Raw genomic sequence first — 19,353 nt, forward strand, 5'->3', positions numbered from 1 at the left:
AAGTCTAAACCTATCCATTTACCGAAAACCGACACATTCAAATCGTTATATTGACTTCCATTCAGCACATCCTTTCAGTGCAAAGATCTCGCTAGCCTTAAATCTTTTTAGAAGAGCTAACAAGATCATCACATCAGAGGAAGACAAACAAAAAGAATAAATGAATATAATTAGCATCTTACAATTTAATAATTTTCCTATGAAGATTATTAGAAGCATATTAAAATAAAACAGTTTATTACATTATAATAATGATTCGAATGAAATGCCATGGATTGGTACTGTAGTTCTACCATACAACAGAAGAAATCCAAAGAATCTTAAAACATCACAGAATCAAAGTGTATTACAAAACAACGGACACACTACGTAATACTTTAGTTCGCCTGAAAGACAAAATCCCTTTCATGTCCACACAGAACTGCGTCTACAAATTAGGTTGTATTGATTGTGATGCCGATTATATTGGAGAGTCATCCCGCGAAACCGTGACTAGAGCCAAAGAACATATTAGGTACACAAAGAAACCTCCTAACAATCCTGTAGAATTGAACCAACTTCAAATTAAATCGGCAATAGCAGTTCATGTCATTTTCAACAACCACCAAATCGATTTTAAAAATATCAAAATATTGCAAAAAGGCTTTTCCAACTACAAAGAAAGGAGGATAGCTGAGGCGTTCCATATAATGCTTAATCCTACTTCTCTCAATAGAAAGGAAGGTCTTACTATACATCCTACTTGGACCATATATCCTAGCCATTCAGTCTGATCGTATTTACAATTTCACACTATCATATTACAAATTTAAACTCTATCGTTTCTTACCATAAAGGTCACACAAGTTTTCATTCCTAAACAATGCACATATACATACACACAAATTTACATACATATCACTTATGAATCACCTTGACAGAAATGACATGACATCAACTTGTTCAGACATGTTTTTTGATTGATCAAATATTATTCTTGCATTGTTCCGTTGTACTATTTAAACTTGGATTAATTTTAATTTGGTTATTTATTCTCTGAAGAAGTGACTTACACTAAGTCACGAAACGTCAAAAAATCCAATTTTCTACTCATTGGGATATTACAAATATATTATTTTTATTTATAACAATCAACCCAATGCTCAATTTATTCGAAATTATCAAATCAAACCTTGGTTCTGCTCTTAGTTAATGCCTTTCAGGTCCTAACTCTACTCCACCTACTTTTATTGGAAATTTATATTTGGTATAATACGCTTTCACACTAAATTTTCCGATTGAAGCTGTATACTTAAAATTGTACATGGTTAATGAATTCTCTTTTTATAGTGAAAATTTGGTAATGAGAATTGTGTTTGTAAACTAATCTTTTCGTATAACTCTGTGTTGATTATGGCCGATTGATTCTAACAGAATTGAATTATGTTGTATGTTGATCTAAATATAGAATATTTGCCATTAAACAGCTGTATATATATATATATATATATATATATATATATATATATATATAAACTTCGAAAATGAAGGATTTTCTCCACTAAAGTCTTATCTAGTTAACTTCCTGGAATTATCACGTTAATTACATGCCTAAAATTTATTCAGTGCGATGATTTGTTTCAATCGAAAATAGCTTTTGTCCACAAAAATCTTTCTATAAAAGGGTTTCAGGAATTATACTCTATAAATTAAATCCAGTTGATAGTGAAGTGTTGAATTGTCACCATCAACCTTCCACATTAGCCATTCTTTATAGTGAATATCACTTAATGAGTTCATAATGTATTCGCTTTCGAATAAAGTTACAGAGTGTTTTATAAAACTTTACTGGACACAGTTTTTATTGTTTTTATATATCCCCATTTATGGTCTGATTTTTATTTTTTTGAAATTTCCTTACAGAGCGTGTTCGTCTCTTGGTCTCCAGACTGTCAGTATCCGTTTGACATTGAATTTATTCAGTCACAAATTGTGTTACTAACTCATTTAAATGCTGACCTACCTGAAACAAGTTTAGTTTCTAATGAATCCAGCTGGTGGGTTCGGTTGCGCAATACTTGGTTTCTAACTAATGGCGACAGTAATAATACTAACGGTAGTAATTTGTCATATCGTATGCCGGAATTATCTCCATTCTCCTGTTCAGAAAATATGATAGATGGCTTTAGTAAACAAGCTGAACAGGAAATTTGGTTTACGACCGCCTCATGTGATTCACTCCCACAATTAAAATTATCTATCGGTTTACGTAGTAGGTTAATACTAACAAATCAGATTCCGCTTGTTTTTGGAGGTAAGTGGTTTTATGGAAGTTTCGATTTCAAAAGAAGGTGGTTTCGTAATTTCGAAACGTTGTTATACATGAGTTTACGGATTTCTCTATTTCAACATAACATTTCTATAAATATCCCATCCATTTTATAGTCTTATTTCTTCAGTCTACCTACTGTAAATCGTATATCAATCCTCGGTTTAGCAACGATATGATTACGCTCGCTCGCCTGGTTTAAATCATGTTTGTAGATAGTTTTTCTGTAGACGGAGGGAATTCAGTTTATTTTAATATAACTCCTATACTTCATTTTTGTATTGGTTGTTTGAATCTTCTCATTGATATTTAGGACTTCAATTGATCACTCTCATTTACTAAATACATACTTATGTACATAGCTTTTGGTTACACTTCGTCCAAACTCTAGTAGTATTACTCTTCTGTTCAAAACAAAGGCGCAACGAAGTTCGATCTTTTGATGGGAAACTTGTATACACTAATACCTTTTTCGAAACCAAAATACTAACATATTCATCAAATAATAAGTATACACTTCAGCAGCGAATTGACTGTCATATTTAAAACATTACTATAATTTCTCACTAGCTATTTGTTGTCAGATAAGTAATCCGTAATCGGTTTAATGATATAATGCTGCTGAAAATAAGTCAGTTAATGGAACTCGTTCAATATTTCTGTTTCTACAATATCTGAGCATTTCGTTAGACTTTTTTCTTCATTCATCATCTGCTTTTGTGCTGTCTGTTAATAAGAAATTTTTTTAATTATAACGGAAACATTTCCTCAGATTGTTTTGGTGCCTCATCTGATTTATTTATTCCGAATAAAATAATATATATATTACTTATTCGGAGTCTAATCATTTTTCGGTTAATCGTGCAATCAGAATAAGTTTACTTGTAAGTTATCAAATTTGAATAGGAAATTTGTTGATGCGTTTCTGAACTTGTTTATGGTCTCCATGATAATTTTACTGTGTACGTGAAGACTTTAAGTCGTCTCATTCAAAACCGGTCTCAGTAGTTCTGATACATCGATTCTCTGTTTTATTCATTATTTTTTCATATATTTAATCAAATTTATTATATTCATTTTTTATTGTTGTTTTATGTTTACTTATTTTCTCACTAGCATCGATGTTATTGAAGCACCTCCTGCTATTTACATTTTGTTGATTTTCTATCTCTATATTGATATGAATTGTGACAACTGAAACTGGTACACAGCCGTACTAGGTTTTATTTTATTATGACCAATCGAATACAAGTAGAAACTTTTTCTGTGATGATATATCGTCATTTTGAATGAATATTGTGAATAATAATAATACCATTTCTACTCCTATTGTTTGTGATCATTCTCTTTAATTTAGCCTTTTTAAACATCACGTCTTCAGAGCTAACTGAGTTGATAAAATGTATATCTGAATTTGTTTTAAATGAGAATACAATCAAGGTGCTTTCTGAACAAATTGGTTTTATCTCATCAGACCTGCTTGATAAAGATATACACAACAAACTCAAAGGAATTCCCAACGCATTATGTGTAGGTTTAATCAAAACTACATGTTTTACTTCATTAATTTCACTGTTCAATTTTCATGTGAATATTAGCACATATTGATTGTATATTATGTCTAATTATGCTCTTCTGCTAAAAATTGAAACATTCGGCATAATTTTTGTTTTATTGTAGATATTTTTTGTCGGTTGAAATATCGTTCAGTGTAACCACTTCATAATCAGTATTTTATTGTTACACGTTTTTACAGTGTTTTAATTCTCTGAACAAGTATTGTTTGCTATTTACTCAATGTTTTAAATAATAAAACCTTTTTGTAAAGCACAGTTTGTTTGCTTAAAAGATCTCTACATTCTGAACAAAACACGACGATGACTTCATTTAATTCCGTGTTTTTTTATTGTGAACTATCAATAATCTATAATAACAAGTTCTTCCATAAAATAATTCAATAAAACAGTATATTTTTAATTGTAAAAAATAGATTGATAATCTTAAGGAGATTAAACTTGTAGAATAAGGTAAATAACGTTACCATTTATTGATCACTATTACGATTGGCTCGATAGTTGTCAGTGGAAATAAATAACCCTGAACTCGAGGTTTACTGAATTAAACGCAGTCTGAAAACAAAAATAAAAAATGTTAAAATAAGACGGAAATGCATAGGTTATGAGAGGAAAAGGTTGATTGCTTAATGTTTTGTGTGTCCCCTTACATTTATCATTAAAATGCTTCAACGCATGTTAGTAGTAAATATATCATTGCATTTATTGTGTACTAAAAAGTAGTTGTCGTCGTATCTCTATTTCTGACTAAAAAATAGTTTATTGATAATTCTTACTGTTGGTTTTACTGATTGTTGTGTTTATGAGTAATGAACTATGATCGGATGATACTGTAAGTAATCGGCAACACATGCGTCATCGATTTCTCAGGAAAAGTCATATATGCATTCTGTGTTGTGAATCACAATTTTAGCATGTCCTTTATTTCCAAGGAACATAATATATTTAGGTTTGTCATTAGATTTATGTTTTAGACATGATATTTTACTAAATGTGAATTATTTATTCATTTTCTTATAGGATACAAAGTATGCACTTATGATGGATGTTGATTCTCCTGAAGAATTATTAGTCACAATACCTTCAGTTAATCGAAATAAGATCGATGCATGTATCAATGTTCCTAAAAAAGAGAGTATTACCGAAACAAAAGTGGTATGTTTTTTTTAAATATTTTAGAAATTTTTCTCATAATCGTTTTCTATTATCATTTCCAAAAACTAGGTGTAATTAACATGAAAATGTGTTACTATAGACTACTAGTGTAAGTAATCAGTACAAATTTGATGCAAAATGCTTTATGTAAAATACCACACGTGATATCACTTCTTACACGTAGTATATTGTTAGCAGGACATAGATTGGATTAAAGCATGCTCAATGCACGATTGCTTTGGCGCACACTGATTGACTAGTTCTTACCCAATCAGCACCAGTCGATACTTGGAGAACACTAGGATCTTCTCATGTAAAAACTATAAATATACTAACGTTTTTCCTATTATGCTTCTTACTTCCATCTAACCTTGTTATTTGGAATGTAATCTCTTCCTTGTTCAACGTGTTCTGATTTTGGGACTTGTCGAGTGAATTGGTGTACGATAATACTAAGCAATAAGAATAGCTGGGTTATAATAAGAGAGAATTATAACATATATTTCCATATGGTTCAGTTATATATAATACTGAAATGTTCAGAGTATATACCATCAAGTTTAGCAATTAATTATAATTTCCATGTATCACTGATGCAAGTTACTTGACCAGTGTTTATCCAGGTATGGTTTTTAGTCATTCACTGTCAAATTGTTTAGTATCGTACCTAAGTCAGTTTAGTTCAGTGAGGTAATTGTTGAAATCATTTTGTTTTCATTCAACTTGTGTAGCTGAGTTCTATACTCTAACTCGAAATAATTGTTCATATGATGAAGACCACTTCAAGGGAAACATAGAACAGGAATTAAACTAATTGCCGTAACCAGACAAATACACTGGATTGACGAAAATATATAATTATCAATAATTCACTTTGAAGAAATACGTGACATTTATCCCACATTTTAACTTTGTTTGGAATCCATTAAATATTTGCCTAATGTAACAACATAATAGTAAACGCGATCCTTTGAAAATGAAATTGGTTGAAACAAACTAGAAACTAAACAGTAGTTTTAAAAATTATGTGATAGGATGATTTTGTACAACAACAAGATTGTTTATACCCAGAATAACACTGTTTACTGTTCAGTGACTATTCAGTGTCCGAATATGTTGTACTAGATATGTGTAGCTTTTACCCGGTTTGTGACATATTTTCTGATCTGAAAAATTCCTTTATTCAAATATCTCTTGACAAAGTTAAACGGTTCCCAAATTATACATTGTTGTCTGTTCATGTATTCCTATTTTGTAGTCTCGATGAATTGTTCTGTATGTATAAATTATTGAATATCTTTTAGGTTTCAATAAATGCATTTTCATGTCCAGCATAAGCTATGTTTGAAGTTTTTCCGGTTATCGTATCTTTGTGCCTTATGAATAATAAATATTCCGTGAAGTTTCCGAAAGCACTTTATGTTTATGGATGTAAAGTTTAACTATGGCATTGACTGACAGATACATATTGATGCCCTCGTGCTTTGTGTAATTCTGTGATCTAAGGTCATTCAGCTGTGATGAAAGATAACCAGCTCACGTACGCATTTTTCATTTCAAATTCTCTATTTTGTATTAATATTTTGTTCTTTACCTAATTACCATAAATCACTGTCAATCTAGAGAATTTGTAGAGAACCCCGATTAGATGAAGTAGAACAAATACATTTACTTAATTGTCTGTATTTTGATCGGATTCAAATACTGAGTCATTCTTGAATCTTATTTTCTTAATCTGAATGCTTCAATTTTTTTTTCAAATATGTTATCACTGAGAGTAAATTGTCGTGTATGGGTTATGTGGATGAAAATTAAAATTATATACCTCAGGCAACTTATTTTTGTTCTTTCAGTAAACAAACACAATCAGTCTAGTTAAGTAAGATATCTCTTTCAATCTTGCCTCCATTCTCAACCTTTGATGTATGAGTTCACCGTACAAGTATTATGTTAAGATGTCTTGGTTTTACCTGTAATTGTATGATACTGTTATTATTGTTATTTATTTTCGGTTAAACTTATTTTTAGGTAGAACAAGAGGAACTAGATTCAGATAAGATTGATAATTTAATCCATCCTACAACTCCGTAAGTCCCATTGCTTTATTCATTATTTGATAAATTCATGAAACATACACTAATATATCGAAAGTAAGCTAGTTTTTCGATTGAAAACATATATCAAAACTTATAGTAAACTAACTAAAATCTGTTGCCATTAATTCATATACATGCTCTAGTTACTGGATTAAATCTGTGAGATTAGAAAAAGCCCGATTGGGAGTGTATAAATATCATTATGCTTCTGCTTAATATGTGTTTATAATTTCTATCTACCTATCAAAGTCCAATCTCACTCTAAATGCTAATACAGTTTATCAAAAGCTGTCACTAACTGTTTTAAAAGATCATGGGGAAGGAGACGATAATGTTGTATTTTTAGTCACAATTATTGGTAAGTTTTGTAACTGTCTCTTCTGATTTATAACTCACTCTTCTTTATTTTGGGATCTATCATATCACGTGGATGTTCAACCTGTGTTAATCAATCACTGGACTCCTTCCCTAATTGCACCATAGATGAAAATCTCATGTTTCAATTACTAAATCAAAATTTCATATAATCGTGCAATTATTATCCCAAGCGATTACTCATGTTCATTCTTATTTTCACGTAAAGCATCTTTTATAATTTCACACAACATCAGCTTTAGTTAAACAGTGATGTATAATCAGAAATAACAATCATCTTAGAGACACCCAAATCACATTAGTGTTAGTTAACGGTTAGAAATACGGATGATATATGTATGTATAATGAGTAAAATATATTTTTGAGACTATATCGTAAAGAAAGTAGGATGCTTTTGATTTAAAGTGTTGGAATTATATTATTGGTTATTCGTAGTACACAAAATAATCAGTCATGATTCAGCAAATATGTTTATTATTTTCACCCTGTGTTTAAATTAATAAATTTAATGTCAACAAGTTTTACACTACAAATACAATGATAGATTTGAAAGCGCATTTTAACAGGTGATCGACTAGGAATACATCAGTTCGTATTGTCATCTTGTTCAATATATATATCGAGCTCTGGATTCATTATTAATGAATGCTATCCAGAAATATTCACCTATATATTCACTTAGTCACCACACGTGATATCATAAATCAAATGTATTATGATGTTTACTGATTTCTCATTTACTTTAAGTTAATGACCAGCTTTTATAAAACTGTATTTGATTTGCCATGTCTTTTTTCATTTCAAAACACCAGAGATATGGATGCGTTTGAAACTTATGGTCTATATGAATTAGTGAATATATTACCAAATAACGTGAAAAATTTATTAATTCAATCAATCCCATTAGATGAAGATATTCAAGAAGATCCTATTCTATGTACAATTCATCGCTTGTTATTTGAACATGATAAATATTATGAAAACTACATGGAAAGTTTAAATTTATTCAACTTGGGCGGGAACCATAATTATTTTCTAACTGAATTATTAAACCAAGCTAATCCAGCATTTTTAAATAAATCCGTCTCTATATTATTAAAATATAATGATACTGAACGAATTCGGTAAGTAGTTGATGACATATATGTAGTTTGTTTAGATGGTTTGTATTGTTTAAATTCTGAGATCAATATGTAAGCTTTTATGAGCAACTTTTTGCATACGCCCCAGTGACTTAAGTCAATTGACACATATTTCGATCTGTACTATCAGATATTGTCACACTTCGGTGAATGTGGCTGATAATATATTACATAACTTTGTTTATAGTAATAAATAAAATCTTGTTTATCAGCATTTTAAACATTGGTTAAACTTATTTGTTACCATAAATAGCCACATAGATACAGAATCGTTCTGTTGTTTTCATAAAATTCATGTACATAAATATTCATAGTTACGATAGTGAGTATATCCCGATTCTTACATCACAGCATTCCTGTTGTTAATTCTCTTGGATAACATCTTCTGGTGTTTTAAACACGTGAACATACAAAGAAATGTGTTTTTTCTATGAAGTTTTTGTTCACTACACTAATTATTCAAAAGTATCATGAAATTCAATAGTTTCAATCTCTTGAACAGTAAGATTAGTTCTTTTTGATTAGTAGATTAATTCGAATTTTTGTGTTTTTTTTTTTCAGGGATATTTGTATCCTCTCATATGCTTTTACTCATATATTTATATCAATAAAAACCCACTTAGTTCTATAACTCTACGTCTTTGGATATTTTTTCATAGGAGTTTTACTTCTACTTTTGCTAGCCTCGTTTGTCATTGTTTTTCTACACTTTTAGACCTACGAAATCCCTTGATTTTATGACAGCATTATTCACTTTACCTCGTCTTACTTACCCTGTCCCACGCGCAGAGCCACGAGATCGTCCTGACGCTTCTGTTGCTTTGACCTCAATACATCGTTTGACGCAGATAGAAGCATGCAAACTTATTGAATATGTTCTTATGGAAGCATATGAGTCAATCAAATTTAATGAGAGTGAACGTTTTTTGGACTGGGATGTAAGTTCACTTCGGTATTTTTCATATGAAATTGACTTCATATTCCAGACTTTGTACAACGTCATTATTCTAACACGTTCTCTCAATTTCAGTTTCTTTTTAAGCTAAGCGTTAACAATAATTTTACTCCCACTTAAGACAATTTCGGTTTACTGGTCTGTTTGCTTAAGAATTAATGTAAGTGATCAGTTGTCAGTAAAACGTCTCTTTTTTTTCCTTAGGAAAAGCCAGTTTTCCTTCAAATAAGATTTATGCGGTTATGTGCATCTAACGGCTTCGTGCATTAATAATAATGATAATATGTCTTGGTTACTAAATATTTACAATTTACATTTGAATATAGCGAAGTTCTCTCCAATTATGTTATGCAATTGATATGCCTTTAGTTGACAGGTATTTTTTTAAAAATAGAAAAGCTCGCAACAGAATGACTTAAAATTTGTTTCTTTCATCAAATATAAATATTTTGTAGTTTGTATCACGGACTGACCTTAGTTAAACAACTGTTTATAAACCTTTATACAAATATAAAGTCGTTTTTAAGAAAATCTGACATGTATTTAATTTTTAAAAGTGTTTGTAACCAATTCGAACAGTAAGGGGAATGTACTAGTCACATTACTTAGTAATTATCATTCTAAATAAATATTTATTGTTTTCCGCATGTTTTGATTTTCATATGTATATTAGTGAGCGTTCACTACCCGCGAGTTCAAAACTGGGTCAAGATATATGTTTAGCGATCTATATTCAATGGTTCTTCAGATATTATTCTTGTTTGTTCAACTTCACCCGAATTTTTTGTTCAGCAATTTACTTACGCCGTCCACTAGCATTCTCTATCCAACTCTGTCCTAAGCGACCCCTTCCAGTTTGTATTTATTCTCTAAATGTCTGTTTCAAATTTTCGGCTCACTGTGTTCTTTGACCTTCTTTTTCGTTTCCTCTCAGGATTGCGAATTAGCGCTTGCCTCCTGATTCAGTTTGATGATGTCCGTGATCTATATCCTATCCACCTCCAGCGTCTTTTCCTAATTTCTTTCTCAACTGGGAGCCGGTTTTTTCTCTCATATTAAGCTGTTGCTGATGGTATCCGACCAACGGACATTGAGTATCATGCGTAGACAATTGTTTGTAAATTCTTTTACTTTTTGATGATGGTTGTGGTAGTTCTACTAGTTTCAGCTCCATACAACAGACCTGTCTTGACGTTTGTATTGAAGGTGCTGACTTCGATGTTGGCTGACAGATTTTTTGAGATCCACATGTTCTTCAGTTTTAGGAATGCTTCCCTTGCTTTACCAATCCTCGCCTTCACGTCTGCATCGGGTCCTCTTTGTACATCGACGATGCTTCCCAGGTACGTGGAAGATTCCACAACTTCCAGAACTTCTCCATCAAGTATGATTGAGTTGGTCTTGCTTTTTCCTTTGTGTGTGTTGAGGCCTACTGCTGCTACACTTGTTGGCTTCATCTGCAATTGTTCGTGTGTTTGGGACAGAAGGGCCAGGTCATCTGCGAAGTCTAAATCGTCTAGTTGATTCTGAGCTGTCCATACTTCCCCTGAGTTGTGAGGTAATGACAATCCAACCAACCACCAGAAGAGAAAGGGAGAGAGTAAACAGCCTTGTCTGACTCCGGCCCTCACTTAGGATGGATCTGTCAGCCGTCTTCCGTGCACGACTTTGCAGTGCAGTTCGTCGTATGAATTCTGGATGTTGTTGAGCCTTTGTACTGCCATTTGTACAGTTCAGTGCTTATTTAGCTTCAATTTGGTCTTGGCAATCACTAGGTGTACCTTTGTTTAAATAAAAAATATTGGTAATAAACCAATATCAAATGCAATAATACTGTAATCACTTCAAATTTGAGTAAATGGTTGATTATGAGCAAGTTAATTGCATATAATCTTGTATTAATCGCAAGTGTCAATTTAACATTCTTGTTTAGTTAGAGTTGTTCTTAACAAAAAGAAAAATGTGGTTTATACTGTATGTCAAGTGCGACAAAATCTTACAGTCACTTGATTGAAATTTTCTCTTTTAAGTCGTTGAATGTTCCTCAACAGATACACCTACGTGTGTTTATTTTTGCTACTTAACATTGTCAAGTTTCTGGTATCATTTGGTGATTAATAAAAATATAGTCTAAAACATGTTTTCACAAGTACTGGATACCTAGATTTAGATATACATTGTATATTCGATAAAGATTCAAATCCTAGCTGCCATAATTTCAACGCAAACTTCTAAAACCTAGATTTATAAGTATATGTTTCATGAATTTCATTTCTGGTCATTAACTATTCATAATTCATCAAGTTGATTTACAGATGTTTCTATTATTCTAATGAGTCATTTTCTTGTCTGTTATCTTCTCACAGACCCTGAACAATTTATATTCAAAACGCGTTCCACTACTTGATATTGCGGTTGTACAATGGTCAGAATGTTGTATATTGTTACTAGAAATTATAAGTGGATTGACTAACATCTCTGATGCTAATGATAAGCACGCTTATGATATCCACTTGTTTAATTCAATGATAATGAACAGTAATGTTATTAAACGTGCAAAATCTAATGAAATTTGGTCTATTCTTGCATTTCGGTTAATGTTATTCTTATATTTTCGACGACCCGGTATATCATACTTATTCCATTCAGATGTGACCCGACAACTAGTTTGTTATCCATGTCCTCTGTTAAATAAATCTTCAAATGTATATTCGTTGACTGAAAAATTTGGACTCGCAAATTTGAAAAACTGTAATTTCGCTCAACCAGAAGTGAGTATTAAACATGAATAACAATTTGTCGAACATTAGTATGTACATAATATATCGTACTCTAAGCTTTCATTCATGATTACGATTTATTATATTTTGATACGGGAATGTTGAAACTTAGTTCTTATGTGGTAAACAATTTCTGTTGGGAAACATTTTTATGTCAAATGAATCGCATGATTATTATGGAATAATTTAATGGCTGATTGTTTTACAAATTGGTAAAGGATATTTACGATGCTACTGAGTAATCCCCTCCATTGATTTCTTCCTTATCATAAGTGTATTTTCATGCTGTTGGTTGACTAGTTTTTCTTCAATGCTTTGAAGAAATATCAATTACATCTATTTATTTGGATTCTTCTGTTTAAACAGACTAAAGAAACAAAATTGTATGTACGATTTCACATGACTGGTTTTCGCTCTTCTGATCAACGTGATATGAACTATTAAGCAATGAATATCTGAATTTTGTCAACTTCGATGTAATTCATTTATCTAGTGTACAAGTTTATGTACGTGGCTCTGATCCACACTGGTTGTGTAAGGAATATTAAGTATTACTACTCAACTGTTTAAATCTAAGTAAATTCTGAAGGAATGTCTTATTTCAGTTTTATGGATATTCCATTTGCACTGAAATAAGTTTTGTCTTTTTATCACATCATATTACCATCTATAATGGACTACCAAAATTTATCTCCAGTATACCGTTGCGGAGTTTTATCTATCTGTTTTCACTTTTGATTACCATTTGTAGATCATCACGTTTGTTCAAAACATTATTAGTATTTTCAATACTTTGATTTAGTTAAAGTGGTTTTACGTGCTTCTTTTTTCAACTTATAAACAGGTTGATCGCATTGGTCCAATTATCCTGGTCAGTTTAACGTCATCGAATATGTCGATTATGAACACTGCACAATTAGCTTGTAAAGCTTTAATTACTCAGCATGCAAGAACTTGTTTACGTTTATTACCGATTATATGTAGTTTAAGTGAAGGACGACTTAATATGACATGGAGACAGTTTATGAATAAACGTTATCATTTATTATTTTCCAATTTACTTCACATCTTAGAAATATTATCGACTACATCAGTTGACTGTTCAGCAGAAACTCTACTTGGTGTTTACGCAAGTAATGGTTGTTTATCATCTGTAGAAAATAGTGCTTTATTCAGTAGAGAAGTGTTGCCATACAGGTGAGGTCGTCTTTTGTTATATTTTTTTTCATTCACACCAGCTAAATATGACTTTTGTATCTCAACTGCACTTAGCTGCTAATAAACTTCGATTCTAGTTGGCGATCACGTGTCTAAGCATTGAATCGTAGGTGTATTCATTATTACCAACAGTATAACTGTACCGTATGAGAAAGTATAGAATTCGTAGATTACCTTTATCATCTACCTCTTTATTCTTCTTTATTCATTTCCCTATCCTGAATTATTTTGAAATTTCTCCGTTTCTTATCGATATTTCTCTTTTTATATTATTAATAAATGGTACGGATGTGAACTGATATGTTAGTTAACTAAGTTATGCTTTGTACTATCTGTCAAAAGCTTCTTAAAAATAACCAAATATTCAAATAATATTAGCAGAATAAATTAACCTTTATTTTGTGAAAGTTAAATTTCCGCAATGAATTTCCTTATCATATGGGCGTATTATTTTTTTGTATCAGTAAATTTCTTTAATTATAGGCGAATTAGTTCAGTCAGTAAGAGTTATTAAAGTTCACGTTGACAATTAGTTCCTATTACACAGCACGCAACTGTTATTGTCCTTTATTGACTCCAACATAGTTGAACGGTATTGATGCTGATGAAATTTATGGCCTATCTAATTTTATATAGCTGTCGAATAAAAAGTTGAATACGGATTGCATTTAGGACAAATACATTCCAAACATTCATGTGACCAGACAAACTGAACATGTGAGCACGGGAAGTGAATAGCTGCAGATAGAAGTAGCTGTTCAACAATCTTCCCAGCGAATAAATAGTGAATTAGTATTTTTTGTGAGTTGAATAATATATAAACTATATATAACCAATTAAAGTACAGACGACTGACTGAAAATGATCCGAAGTTAATATATAAGAATTTTCGTTAAAATTTTAGCGAACAGTTTCACAATGATTGGGCGACAAGTTAATGTGAGATGTTAAGGAGAAAATTTATATTTCTAAAAATCTCAGCGATCGAACTTGTTAGCGGGACATAGACTAGATTAAAGCATGCTCAATGCATGATTGCGTTGGTGCACGCTGATTGGCTGATTCTTATCCAATCAGCACTAGTCGATAGTTGGAGAATACTCTGGAATCTTCTTATGTAAAAACTATAAATATACTGACGTTTTCCCTATTGTGCTTCTGACTTGCTTCTTGCTTCCATCTAACCTTGTTATTTGGAATATAATCTCCTTCCTGTTCAACCGTGTTCTGATTTGGGGACTTGTCGAGTGAATCGGTGTCCAAGAATACTAAGCAATAGGAATAGCGGGGTCATAACCGTAAGAAGAAAGAGATTATAACAGAACTTAAAGTAAATCCTGACAGCACTGAATGGTCGTTTCGTCTTGGTTTAGGACTCCTCTGCAAACACTAATTATTCTAATGATACTTGTTTGTTCTACTTAATGTAAATCATCCCATGAGAAATTTATGTCAAAATACGACTTTTATACATGGTTTTTCATTTCATAGCTAGTTTACAATCGTATATTTCAATTCCATTAAATCTACTTATTAGGTGATAGTTCATTTACAGACATTTGATGATACGAAAGTCTGAACTTTTATCGGTTTTTCCCAAAATTTTATTCAACCAAATCCTATGATAACTTTAAACATAAAATAGGTTTGCATAATAGGATGAATTCATCCATGTATTTCGCGGTTTCTTATCGGCTGCATACTACCTAAACTTATTATTAATAGAATTTTTAACAAGCATACTTTAGCTTGTGAAGTTTAGTTAAATGTTTGAAACATCACTAAAATCATAATGATAAAACAAATAGGAATGACATATGTTCTACTTTGCATTATTATTTTTCAACATATAAATACACACTAATCTGCACTGTTTGTTTATAAACTTTGTTTCCCTATTCCGTTTTGGTTACGTTTCGAATATTTATCTAAACTTCACAAAGTTTACTAGTAATTTGTTAATAATTGTAAGTTTAGATTGTATGTAACTGATAAAAAAACTATGAAATAGAATGCATTTTATGCTGCCAATCTTGTTTTTCTTGATTTGTTTAAACTGGAAACTTTGCATAAATACCTCATGATTTAAATAAATAAATAAATTTTGTTACCTGATGCTACTTGACGTAATTTCAAGTTTCCCTAAGAGGGACAATTAAAATCACCTTTTCTCTGAGTCTTCAATATATTTCTGCTTGATGATTTTTCAAGTTCTCTTTCAACTTTTTTTTCCTAGTTCTTTCTACTGATTTACTGTGTATATTATTCGTTTTCTAGTGTTTTAATTTTGATATGAATTGCTTTTACCATTATATGTCTAAAAATGTTTTAACGGTAATAACTTCCTTTTGCAGTAAATATATGGAACGCATTTTATCGAATTTGGTTGGAGTTCTAGCCTGCTTTCGTGGACATACTCGTCATCTTAGCGGGTTTCCAAAACGTCTGGCTAGAATTCTTCAGTTTCATTTACGATTCACCCCATGGAGTGTGAATTTTAACGAAACTTTTAATTTGTTTAAAGAAGATGAAAGTATTAATGACAATCTTGATGTACTTGCTGAACAATTTGAAGAATTTGTCCCTATTTCTACGATGTTAACTCAAATTAATGAATCATGTGGTGAAAAGTATCGTTATTCCTCTTCCATTCTTTCAGTTATCTCAAAATGTCGTGGACAGATAAGTAAACAATGGAATTTAGCTGTAATGCAACCATTCATTTATCATCTCAGAAATAGTGTTCATCCTCAGAGTAAGTTTTAACTTATTACATTAAGAATTTAATCTGAGTGTTGATTTGTTGCACCTTAGTTGTCTTTTGAAACCTGTTAAAATAATATTATTTCACACTTTATTTAACATGGAAACACCATCTCTGCAAGTGCAAATAACTTACCTGATTTAAGAAATAAATTCTCAGCAGTTTGAACCCTATTGCTGGTCATAAGGCTAGGTTAAATAATCAAAATTATCTGCATATACACTTTCAGTAAGATTTTAACTTTGAAACACTTCATTGTATTCTACTATCTCATTTAAGCTTTCAAGTTTACGAACTTTCCAATTCATTTTCTTAAAAAATGAATATTTGAGTGAATAATTGTTTTCAATAACTTCATCATCAGGCTCTACAGTTATAAGTCCATAATTATAATATTTTACAAAGACCAAAAATAAGGCATGTATTAATGAATTTGACAATGTTATGTGTTAAAAATGGTGCACGTTTGCATTTTTTACGATATATATATGTATATACTTCAAAATTGTATTATTTGCAAATTAGAAAGGTCATTCAATAAAGGTTAGGATGATTTGGAGTAAAGTGTTCAGTCGCAATAAGCAGAATAGTATTATAGCAAAAATGTAAATGCAAAAAATTGTGTGAATAGTAGGAGAATTTAATCTTGTCAATTGAGATAATAATAATAAGATTGTTGTGTTAATATAATATGTAATTAGGAGGGTGTTATCAAGGTAATTACGATAAACGAATTGGGAATGATGGATGTGAAGATTAAGATAGAGATAATCGAAAGTAATGATAAGGAAAAAAATTAAATAAATGACAATAAAGGGAGGGGGTAAGAGGTTTATAATATTCAGTCTAGGTATTCGGTGATACAGTCGTAGGCCAAGGTAAACAAAGAGGCTGAATATATTTTTTCTGGATGCATAAATTAGGTCTTCTGGAGTTGATCCAGATGGCTTCGGCTGTGTAAAGCAGTCGTAATCTAGCTCCTTGAGGTAGATATTTTGGAACTTGATATAAATAGAGAAAGCTTCCTCTATTTTGATATGATGTTCACTATCTACCAAGTGAGAAAGAATGGTGCTGTTAATCGATTTGGTAACTCCTTTTCCCAGCCATGCTGGTACATGTTCACGAACACGCAAGGATAAAGCCCTCTGAGTACGGCCTATGTAACTAGCTCCACAGGAGCAGTTGGATTGGTATACACACATGGGAGAGACCATCTTCGGTAACCTATCCTTGATCAGTTGTGTGAGTACTGGTTTAGTCGAGAAAATTATGTGTAGTTTGGCGGCGTGAAACGTCTTCGACAGATCTTTTGAGTCGACGTGTTAGAATATCACCCGCTATGTCGGCTTTAAAGTCAAGTTTCAGAAATAAGGTCTTTTTACTGACTGTGTCGCAATGTCTTCTCTTTTTAGTACTTTGTACGAAGTATTTTTTTAAACGAAATTCTTCAATTTATCACCTCACTCATTAAGGATCCACCATTTTGTCATCCTATTTAATCTTTCTATCTGGACGTTTCCAAAGTGTAGATCTTAATGCTTTAATTCATTGTCAAATCAGTCATTATTAGTGAAAAGCTCTCATAAAAGTAGTAAATAGATAAAATCGCTACATTATTGTTCCTATTGTAGTCAGTTAGCCATAACATTATTACCTAAATTTCTATTGTTTTGCTCTACACCATCGTTTTTATCGAATTCTTTTGGGCTATCACTGTTATTTTCTTTACTATTTTACACTAGCGTATGCTTTCATTCTTTATGTACTAATGTAACATGTACCTTTCTACTCTGTACATCCTATCACATTTTGTCCTTGTAAGTATACGTCATATGCATTATACTTACTAAATCATTAATATTTGTCCCCATTCATTAGTACTTTTTCTTGTTATCTTTATACATTATGAACAGTATGCATTTCTATCAAGATTTCATTTACTTTCTACATGTTAAGCATTTATAAAGTATTTACTGATCTTTCCTATAAGGTTGTGTACCGCGGCGTAGGTCCTCAATATCATAAATCAACTACCGGAATTTAAAAGTAGTAAAATAAATATACATACATACTCTCCTTATTTTTTATTTAGTTAAATACTTTAGCATATTTTTTTAAATGATGTTTGTATTAGAAAGAAATTCTATTATCATTATACTGTATGGTTATCATTATTATTTTATCAAATAGTGCTTAACAACTTGCTAAATGAATTAGAAATCGCTTCAAAACGGAGAGTTGTTCTTTTGTTATATTTCAAAGTAAGTCAATTATTCCGTATCATTAATTTTTTGTCAACCGTCATATTTTTATAAGTAATCGATCTGTATCATTGTAAATTAAAAGTCAATTAAATGTGTTCTTATTATATGGTAGGGGCGATTAAAAAAAGATGTGCCACCATCCAGTAAAGTCAGAGATCGTTAGTCTGAACTGTGTTGGTACTTATAGATAGCATGAATGGAGTCCACACGATGATGCCCTGTCATGGCTGAGGGTGGGGAGAGTCTTCTCTCCCTCTCAAAATGCTCCCACATAGCCATGCGTACCCAACCGCTACCGGGGAAGTCCTACTCACTACCTTCTCGCGAAGGGGGTGTTGTTTATGAAATCGAGAGGACGGAAAGCTAATGTTTGGCGCTTTAACAGGGTTGGTGGATATGGAGAGTCCAATTAGGGGCGTTGGAAAACCCTGATTCTAAACCAATAGAGTACATGGACTCCAGGATCCTGAGGGAACAACTGCCGTACGACCCAATTGTTGGTCATTGGCTACTATGGGACTGCATCTCCCGACGTCGCTTCACTGACTTGTGGATCAGACCTTTAGGTTGAAGGCTTTGGATGTGGTCTCCTAAGAAAAATACCTTTTTCGGTTTGGGCACGCAAGCAGTATTTTGGCCCTCCCACAAATCAATGATAACTACTGCCGGCCTCATTGTTATTGTGCTGCGCCTCTGTTTGATGCCCTCTTGTACCAAT

Source organism: Schistosoma haematobium, chromosome 3, assembly GCF_000699445.3.
Source record: "Schistosoma haematobium chromosome 3, whole genome shotgun sequence".
Lineage (NCBI taxonomy): Eukaryota > Metazoa > Platyhelminthes > Trematoda > Strigeidida > Schistosomatidae > Schistosoma > Schistosoma haematobium.